The sequence below is a fragment of the Hordeum vulgare genome, chromosome 7H (assembly GCF_904849725.1).
Source record: "Hordeum vulgare subsp. vulgare chromosome 7H, MorexV3_pseudomolecules_assembly, whole genome shotgun sequence".
NCBI classification, from domain to species: domain Eukaryota; kingdom Viridiplantae; phylum Streptophyta; class Magnoliopsida; order Poales; family Poaceae; genus Hordeum; species Hordeum vulgare.
The window spans coordinates 380028387-380038998 of NC_058524.1; the positions used below are offsets into that span (position 1 = coordinate 380028387).

The window sequence follows — 10612 nt, forward strand, 5'->3', positions numbered from 1 at the left end:
CACATGTTCATCGTCGTGGGTGGTCCTCCTCGTCCATGAAGTGTGCCTGCAGCAGTACCATGTGAATGGATTATAAGCATAATCATCCTAGTATACAAATTCTCTCAAGGCAAAGCTTGACAAAATAAATTCTATCTACCACAGTTTGAGCCACTACAAAGAATTACAAAGGAGTAGCTAATCAGATTACAAATATCAAGTCATGGTGGTTATCTTAATAACAAATATACTTGCTGTTAAAAGTGAATTGACTAATTAAAGCCACATCAGGCATCACATACTACTAGTGCTGCTGCTAAAGTTGGAGTCTGGCATAAAACATATTCAAAAACATACTATACACAGCACAAGAAAAAGAATGTGCCGATAATCAGACAACAACTCATCTCATCTTTTCAAATCTCATACTAGACACACAGAATTTGGTGTAATACTGAAAATAAGCAACACCCCCAGGTAACCGATGGCAGGGACATGTAGAACATGAGAGAGAGGGAGCATAGCGGGGGATGATACCTTGGCGAGCTCCATTTTGTTGGCACTTGGGTCGGAGGAGCAGCGGGAGAGTAGCGCCCAGGGAAGAGACCCATTTGGAACTTCAATCTTGCTTGACTGTACAAGTACCTGGAGAAAAATTAACATAAAATTAATAATCAGACCAGTATATCTTCATGAATGTGTCCAAATTCGTTTGTTCATATCATGCAGCCTCTTTTCAAAATGTTTTAAAGGGTTAGGTGAATGCATTCTTTATTTTATAACTATGGCGTCGTTCACCAATTTTTTGCCCTGTTTTTCTCTTAGCTCAACTATGGCGTCGTTCCTTTTCTATCGCGCGCTCACAACAACAGCATCTCTTGGCCCAAGTTTTGATTTTATCTGTTGTTGCTGTTGTTGCAAAAAGAAAAGAAAAGATGTCAACGTTGCAGTACAGATCTGATCGATTCTGAAATAGACTAGCTTCGATGGAGAAGGATACCAGCATATCCAATTGAAGGAGAAGATTAGCCGCTAAAACCCGTTGCTCAGGTTTAGTTTGATGGAGGCAGGCCACCAATGTATGCATAATGGTAATGCCTCCTATCTGCCGTATTTTTGTAGCAAAGAAATTGCAGAGGACCTGAAGGTTGACACAATTGGATAAGTTATTATGGTAAAGATTTAACAATTGAGCCTTATCAGGGTGTGGATCATACCGAGGAATCTGAAGAACCAGTTTTCTTGCGCTTCTACATTATTTTGTGTGGAACATTAAGGTGATGTATGCATAAGAAGGTAAGGGTGCCGGAAGCAGTTAATACTTAATCATCCTGTAAGAACATGGTTATTTGGAACCACCAATGAAAATGAATAACAAGTATGAAGTCTGAATGTTAATAGCATAATCACATAGAGAAAAATGTGTCGGCAAAGGACGTGCAAGCTTGCGCAGGTATGTCAGCTCCTAATTTGCTAGTGTTGGTCTCACACCAGGAGGGCACTGTCTAAATGGAGTTTTGAATTCTGGAACAACTTCTGGAAGGAGATCAACATCCACAGGCAATGGCGTGTTCCACCACCAATCTACAAACCGAGGGCCCAAGCTATCCAACAGTCTGTTGACTTCTCTCTCATAGAGTGTTCCTTCGACAGCTTCTTCATATGCGTGAACAACAAGGCTTGGATCAATCCCTCGGAAAATACCATGAGCATCATCATTATGATTTGTTGAAGGCTCGGCGTTGCTTTCGTGTTTCCACTGGGGTTCAGGCGCTGTGCATTTTTCAAGGGGAACTCTGTGAATATCAGCTATGGACTTCTGATGTTTTATGTTTTCTAGATAACTACTTCATATGTAAACAAAATGAACGTCTCCTTTTGTCCAAACAACTAGACCTCCTGATTTTATCTGATAAAAGGGAAGTCCAAAAAACAAAATTTGAGGCTTTAATCGAGCATGGTAGTTGTGTAATCGAGAAATTAAAATAGCTGATTAGTAAACAAATTTCACTCTGTGTTAAAATTTATATCAAAGCATAATTTTAGTAGGACACAACTGGTGGCCCTCACTCAGTAACTCTTATGTCAATTAGAGCCTCTGCGGAACAGAGCATAGGAACTGAAAAAACATGAGCAGGACAGAAATTGGATGCCATAACGTGTTCTGTCCTACATATACTGAGCATAAGAGGTTGTTTGTTACATCACGGGAAACCACATGAATTGTCTTCGGGGATTAGTTGCATGCCATAATTGTCATCGACAAAAAGAAAAGAAAATAAATCCAGTAGGTTAGGCATAATGGAACATTTCCTTTGAAACTGAGTGCAGAGTAGCACACAAGAGGAAGAGGAAATATTATATCCTACAAATCAAACAACCTCTATGAGTTAAGAACTGAAGTCCTACAAAAATTTCCTTTAGTTGAAGAGGCCATTAAAAACTCAAAAGTGGCCAGAGAATGTTTCAACATTTGCAACTATTATTGGAAGATAATAGACTGTGTAGCTAATTAAGCACTCACACCAATCAAATACACTATCCCACAAGAAAAATATTGGTAGACTCACCTCAAGTATCTCCCTTGCTCTGTCCATGCACCGGCGGAGCGGCTCGACGACCACACCTTAATGATTAATGTTCCAGCTTTACTCCAAAATGTTCTCATGTTACATCGTGTGATCACATCCATCCCACGCCGTACATCCGACGGAGACTTTGGTTTTGGAGCTATCCATTGAACGGGCCCTCGATTTAATGCCGATCCATCTACTCTCATATCTGCATCTATCCATTCCATCTCATGTAAAGTACACGTCCATCCGGATCCGGTCCTTCCCTGCTACTTCATCAATTTCTGCAGTCACATGCAAAATCACTTATCTTCGCAGAAAACCTAAAAACTTATCACATGTAAATTTCTACACCTGCAGTAATTATTACCTTGTATCAAGATCGTAGGAACAGTAGCCATACTTCATAATTATCACTCAGCATTATCAGCAACAAGTAACAGCAAAAGTCAAGAGAGAGAACCTTGCACTGTTTGACCAGTCTTTCTTTGTATACCTTGGCCATGGCGCCTTGTCTTTCCAAAAAAAGAAGATAGATGCGACTGCACTGCATTTTAGGAGTTCAGGAACCTACCACATGCTTTAGCAGCATACACATTTTTTTTCTCGAGGAATTAGTATGTATCCATAGGTATACATAAATCTAGAGAGATTTTCTGCTGAGATCTGAGTATCTGATCAGTGTGCATGATCCTTACAAATCTGGTGCTGCACATTGACTAGTACTATGACTCAACTAAGCACAACACATTAGAGCATCTACAGCTGGAGTGAGCAAATCCATTGATTGAATCTTGACCGCATCTCAAATACAAACAAGATAAATAAGCATCTGATGCCTAACTAGCAATGACAAGAAAGTAGTACCGAAAGGGTTTGGGATGCAGTATGACGCACCTGAGGGCGGCCTCCTCCCTGGCGTGGATGGCGGCGAGGTCGAGCACACAACCAGCCGGGGCGAGCGGGTCGTCGTACTTGCCGACCACGGAGAACTCCTGGATGTAGTTGGCCTTGAGCACCCTCACGTTCCGCCGCTCGCCCCTCTCCGCCCTGCCCATGCCCTCCTGTGATCTACGCCGTCATGGAAACAAAGCAACCATGCAGCACACAGAAATAGAGCAGGAGGCAGAAGTAAACGGCATGGAGACGGGGGCGGGGAGCAAACGTTGGATTTGGGAAGGATATCGATGACGAGGAGGTTGCTCGGGCGGTCGAAGGAGACGATCTAGCCCTCGAACTCCTCCCCGAGGCTGGTCTTCGCGGAGATCACCACGCCGACCGCGAACTCCTCGTCACCGACCTCCATGGCGCCGCCGGCGGCGGCGGGTCGGAGGAGGTGGTCGCGGTGAGGTGCGTGAGGGCGGAGCGGAGCACGCACGGTCTGGGTGGGTTGGTGACTCTACTGAGAAGACCCAAAGCCGCCGCCGCCGAGCAGTGCGGGTTAGCAATGGCGCACCCCCGAGGGGTGCGCCATTAGATTTTTTTCGATAGCAATGGCGCATCCCCATGCAGTGCGCCATTAGTAGTTTTTTTATATAGCAATGGCGCATCCCAGAGTGGTGCGCCATTAGTAATCTTTTTAATTTGGATAGCAATGGCGCATCCCAGAGAGGTGCGCCATTAGTAATATTTTTTTTGGATAGCAATGGCGCTCGGGGGGAGGGAGAGGGTGGGTGGTGTGCTTGGCCGATTCCGTTCGCGGGAACCGAGCGAGGAGACAAGCGAGTGTGCGGGGGGTCGGCGGCGGTAGTGGAGTGGCCCGGGGAGGGTGCGGGTGTCGTCGGCGGCGGTGGAGCGGGGGAGGGTGCGGGGGGTCGGCGGCGGCGGTGGAGCGGCCCGGGGAGGGTGCGGGGGGTCGTCGGCGGCGGTGGAGCGGGGGAGGGTGCGGGGGGTCATCGGCGGTAGTGGAGCGGGGGAGGGTGCGGGGGGTCGGCGGCGGCGGTGGAGCGGGGGAGGGTGCGGGGGGTTGGCGGCGGCGGTGGAGCGGGTCGGGGAGGGTGTGGGGGGTTGTCATCGGCGGTGGAGCGGGGGAGGGTGCGGTGGGTGCTCGGCGGCGGTGGAGCGGGGGCGGGTGCGGGGGGTCGTCGGCGGCGGTGGAGCGGGGGAGGGTGCGGGGGGTGCTCGACGGCGAGGGGGGTCTGGCGAGGGGGGATAGCGATCGAGATGGAGGTGGATCGAGATTGAGTGTCCTCATGAATATTCAATATTTTTTCATATTGAATATGAAAAACTATCATCAAATTTGAAAAAATATTCATGAATTCAAAAAGTGCCCATGAAATTTAAAAAAATGAGTGTGGTAGGTGGCTGTCCAAAATATCTAGCTGGTCCCAGGTTATTAATGGCGCACCACCTACATATGCGCCATTAGTAACCCTGGTTACTAATGGCGCACCTTCTGTGGTGCGCCATTAGTAGTTCTGCAAAAAAAATGTAGTACTGGCACACCACCAACAGATGCGCCATTAGTAACCCTGGTTACTAATGGCGCACCAGCTGTGGTGCGCCATTAGTAGTTTTGCAAAAAAAATTATAGTAGTGGCGCACTACCAACAGATGCGCCATTAGTAACCCTGGTTACTAATGGCGCACCACCCGTTGGTGCGCCATTAGTAGGTTTGTAAAAAAATATAGTAGTGGCGTACCGAGTGTGTGGTGCGCCATTAGTGTGCATCACACTAATGGCAAACCGGCACATGGTGCGCCACTACTATATAGTAGTGGCGCACTACTTGTGTGGTGCGCCATTAGTGTCTATATCATCTATAGCCATTTTCCTAGTAGTGTTGGGGGAGGCTCATCCAGCTACAAAATGCTTTGCATGATCAGCCTCTTAAGAAGAATGAGATACTTGATATCTTCTATAACGGACTTACCGATGCTTCTAGAGACCACCTAGATAGTTGTGCCGGCTGTGTTTTTAGGGAACGAACTGTAGAACAAGCTGAGATCCTACTGAATAACATCTTGATCAATGATAATGCTTGGACTATTCCCGAACCACCTCCTAAGCCAACTCCTAAGAAAAGAGGTATTCTATTCCTCAGTCCCGAAGATATGCAAGAAGCCAGGAAATCTATTCAAGAGAAAGGCATTAGATCTGAAGAAGTCAAAAATCTACCTCCTATCGAAGAGATCCATGGTCTCGATAACCCGATACAAGTAGTAGAGGTGAATTGTCTGCGTAGATTCAATGAGAGTGATATTCCATTTGACAAACTTGCTAGCCTATGCTTTGATGAATTTGACAACTTTGTGGTCAAACAACAGAGTTTCAATGATTATGTTAGCAGACAATTGGAACAAAGTACTCGTATGCTTAGTCATTTAAGTGCTTGTGTAGACAGAAATGTCAATGATTTGAAGCTTCTGGGAAAACATGCCTCTATGATTACTACTCAGGTAGAACAAGTACTTAAAGCTCAGAATGACTTGCTCAATGAATTAAATGACAACTCTGTCAGACTCATTACTAGAGGAGGCAAAATGACTCACGAACCTTTGTATCCTGAAGGCCATCCTAAGAGAATTGATCGAGATACTCAAGGAATTAATGCTGATACACCCAGTCATCCTAAGAAGAAGGATGATAGAAACCTACATGTCAGTTCACCAAATACTGTCACACTGAAGAAACAAATGATATTTCTGCGTCTGATGCAGAAACACAATCTGGTGATGAACATGGACCTGGTGACAATATGAACATCGATGTTCATAATGATGCTCAACGTAGCAATGATAAGGATGTGGAGATTGAACCTACGGTTAATCCTGATAACCCACAACCTAAGAGATATGATAAGAATGACTTCACTGCTAGGAAGCATGGTAAAGGAAGGGAGCCATGGGTTCAGAGACCTATGCCCTTTCCTCCTAAGCCATCCAAGAAAAAGGATGATGAGGATTTTGAGCGCTTTATTGAAATGTTGAGACCCGTCTTTTTGCAGATGCGGTTAATTGATATGCTCAAAATGTCTCCATATGCCAAGTACATGAAAGATATCGTGACCAATAAACGGAAGATACCAGATCTTGAGATCTCCATCATGCTTGCCAATTACACTTTCAAAGGTGGAACTCTTAAGAAACTTGGTGATCCCGAAGTGCCCACTATACCTTGCTCCATTAAAGGAAACTACATAAGAACTACCTTATGTGACCTTGGAGCTGGTGTTAGTGTTATGCCTCTCTCTCTTTATCATAGACTTGAACTGAATAAGTTGACACCCACTGAAATTTCTCTGCAAATGGCCGACAAATCAACTGCTTTCCCTGTCGGCATTTGCGAGGATGTGCCTGTTGTGGTTGCTAACATTACTATCTTAATGGACTTTGTTATCCTGGATATTCCTGAGGATGATGCCATGGTGATCATTCTTGGAAGACCATTCTTAAACACCGCAAGGGCTGTTATAGATTGCAGTAAAGGCAATCTCACCTTCCATGTCAACGGTAATGAGCATTCAATGTACTTTCCGAAGAAACGATATCAAGTACATTGCATCAATGCAATTGAAAAAACTTCATCGATTCCTTTTGGGAGCTTTAAATGCCCTATTCCTCGTGTTAAGATGAAGTATGATTTGCTTGTTGGGGAGATTCATATCCCCATTGAGGTGACTTAGTGGCTATTCGACAATTCTCCATTTCCTTCTACGATTTGAAAAAGTTTTGTCATGAGGATTTGATCAAGCCCATTGACGGATTTCTTTCGATGACCATGAAATGGATGAATCAAAGAGTCACATACCTCTGTTTTAAGCTTTCACTTGTTGTTGCATAGAAGAAAAATGATAGATTTAGTTTAGTTTTTCCTGTTTTCTGTTTTAGCGTCCCGGAGAAAAGTATCCCGCAAATAAAAGTTCTCCGATGGTCCTGAAAATCCAATATGATTTTTTTCTCGATTTTTTGAAAAATAGTAGGACTGAGAGCTTCCTGGGGGCCACACCAGTGGGCCACAAGCCCTGTAGCTGCGGCCTCCCCTGGCCGCGGCCACCAAGCTTTTGGGGCCCACAGGGACCCCCTCCACTCATTCAAGCTCCCATCCTCTTCTTCTACCTCGAGAAAAAATCGTTTCGCAGCTCAAACCCGTGTTCTTGCTCATTTGGCTGTGATTTTCGATCTACTTGCTCAAAGCACCATTCTCCGAACCGGTTTGGGGAAATTACTCCTTGGTAAGTGACTCCTCCATTGGTCCAATTAGTTTCTACTCTAGTGCTTTATCCTTGTGTATTCTTGCTACCTTGGTGGCCCTGTTCTTGAGCTTGAAATGTTGATTTTAGCTGGTCCCAAGTAGTTTTAGCACGTGATACGGTCTCTAGGCACTAGTAGGAGTAGTTTCTACGAGTTGGATTAATCCTTACTCACTTTTCTTTCAAAGTCTCTAAAAAATTTCAGAATTTTTCAAAGTTAGAAAAGGGAAAAGATGAGGAGGTTCTTGAGAGGCTCTTCAAGCCGTAACCCCAAGGAGGATGAGAAGTACTACCCCAAGTACGTGGTTCCTGGAGTCATAGAAGTTCGAGCGTGCGAGTGGCCAAGTGATGAATTTTTGCGTGCCGCTTGGCTTTATGAAGACTTTTACTACTTGGTGGAGAACGCAGGTCTTACCGCGTTCGTTGAAGATAAGTGCCCACAATACCTCCTTCTCACCAATATTTTCGTTCAAAGCTTCAACTTTTATCCGAGAAAGAATCCTCCTATGGTTGAGTTCATGTTATACGATATCCCCCAGCGCATGACACTACAGGATTTTTGCAATGTTTGGAAATTACCTTATGTTGGGGATATTCATGATCCTCGTCCACGGGACTTGGAGGCTTTCATAGATATTATTGCTGTTGGAGAGGAGAGAGAAGTGTCTCGCGCTAGAATTGCTAGTTTACATTTTCCTGTGCTTCGGTACTTCTCATTATTTGTAGGAAAATGTGTGATTGGCCGTGGGGAGGCTAGACCACTTAGCTCTCTAGACCTTGCGGTTTTGCGCGAAGGCCTTTATAACAATAAGAATTATAGCCTTGGTGCTATAATAGCTCAGCGTTTGAACACAAACCGTTCCATAGGTGTCGTCTATGGAGGTATCTATGCTACCCGTCTTGCCAGACACTTTGAGATACCCATTAGACTAAAGGAGGAAGAAGAAATGCTTCTTCCTGAGAAATATCTGGATTATGACAGCATGCTTCGCCATGATTTTCTGGATAGAGATGCTAGTAGACGGATGATTTATAACCTGGTATTTAGTCAGGGTACTCGTGAGACTATTACTTTGCCTGCTCCTTCTTTGTTCAATCTTCATGTAGGCAGGTACACTATTATGCCCTCGGACATCTACACATATTGGGGCTTGGCCCAACCACAGGTACCCGTGCCCAAGCCGCCAGTCGAGTACCAGGCGCCAGTTGATCAGTGGGAGCTAGAGGAGCTCACACAGCAGTGGCATCCACAGTCCGCTCTGGAGTATCCCGGAGCTGGTTATTTTCCTCCTTCGGAGTAGACCAAGCTATGCCAAAACCTAAGCTTGGGGGAGTACGTGTTTGCACCAACTTCACATTCATGCTTATGCTTTCACTTTGTTAGTCGGTGTTTACAGTTTGCCACTTTATTATCCATGCTAGTTTATTTTTGTTTTGTGTCCTTTTGAGAAAACCCAAAAAGATTTTCCTTTCTTCTTTTGCTTGTGGGAGCTTTCACGTGTACATAGTTTTCTTTTTCTTTGAGTCGAGGTAAAAGACCATGGTTACAATGTTTAGTGGCTCTCGCATGCATACCTGTTCATTTGTTAAAGAGCCATATTACTTTGTCTTCCCCTTTGTGTTTGCCTACAGATTCAGCTTAGTCCAATGCACGAGCACTCTTATTATTGTTCACATCGTTCGATCGTGCAAGTGAAATGCAATAATGACGATAAGACGAAGTGACTGAGACTGGAAAAGCTGGTATGAACTCTATCATTTTTTTTGTAAATATGACTAGCTTGTCGTCCCAGATTCAGCTTTGTTGAGAGAGAACCATGTTTGCAATGACAATTTAGAGATCATAGTTTCTGATGCCATGCTTAATTAGCTAGGAGCTTATAATGGTTTGTCTTGAATGCCAACATAGATTTTGAGATGACTATGGTGTAGTATGATAGGATGGTGTTCTCCTTTGAATGATTCAAGTGGCTTGACTTGGCGCATGTTCATGCATGTAGTTGAAACAAAATCAACATAGCCTCTATGATGTTCATGTTCATGGTGATTTATATCCTACTCATGCCTGCACTCAATGTTAGTCAAACTCATTGCATCTTGATGACTATTGTCGCTCTCTAGTTGGTCGCTTCCCAGTCTTTTGCTAGCCTTCACTTGTACTAAGCGGAATACTGCTTGTGCATTCACTTCCATAAACCCAAAAGTTTTTCCATGAGAGTCCACCATACCTACCTATTTGCGGTATCTACCTACCGTTCCAAGTAAATTTGCATGTGCCATTCTCTAAACCTTCAAGAAATAATATGTTTTGCATGCCTGAATCGCTCATGTGGTGACAGGGGGCTAATGGTATCTTCCTTGTTAGGCGTGTTATCCTGGACATGTATTTATTCACTGTCATTCACGAGAAAGGGGTCGGTAATTGGAATGCCCAGTTCCACGCTTAAATCGAAAACATAACTGTAAAACAAGACTCCCCCCGGATTGATGTTAGTATGGACGGTACCCGATGATTCGGCTAGCCGTGGAGTGTGATTTATTGGTGGTGGGGGAGATAAAACTTTACTTTTCTGTTTGGGAACCGCCTATAGCATGAGTAGCATGGAAGATATTGAGAACTCTTGGTCATTGCATTGACAATGAAAGCATGCCACCCAAAATTATTATCTCTGTTTTCAAAGCTTGAGCTTTGGCACCTCTGCAAATCAATGCTTCCCTCTGCGAAGGGCCTGTCTATTTATTTTCCTGTTGAGTCATCCTCTTCTTATATAAGCACAAATTAGAGATCACCTCTATCATTTTTATGCTTTGCTTTTGATTGATATTGAGTATGACTATGACTGGATCTTCGTTGTTATGAATTAC

The 10612-nt window shown here is 44.4% G+C and overlaps 2 pseudogenes; both read right to left on the reverse strand.

Annotated features, from left to right (window-relative positions):
* Positions 1–583: 583 nt before the first annotated feature.
* LOC123408928 lies at positions 584–2774 on the reverse strand (annotated as a pseudogene).
* A 6-nt stretch (positions 2775–2780) lies between these two features.
* Positions 2781–3858, reverse strand: LOC123408929 (annotated as a pseudogene).
* Between the last annotated feature and the right edge of the window lie 6754 nt (positions 3859–10612).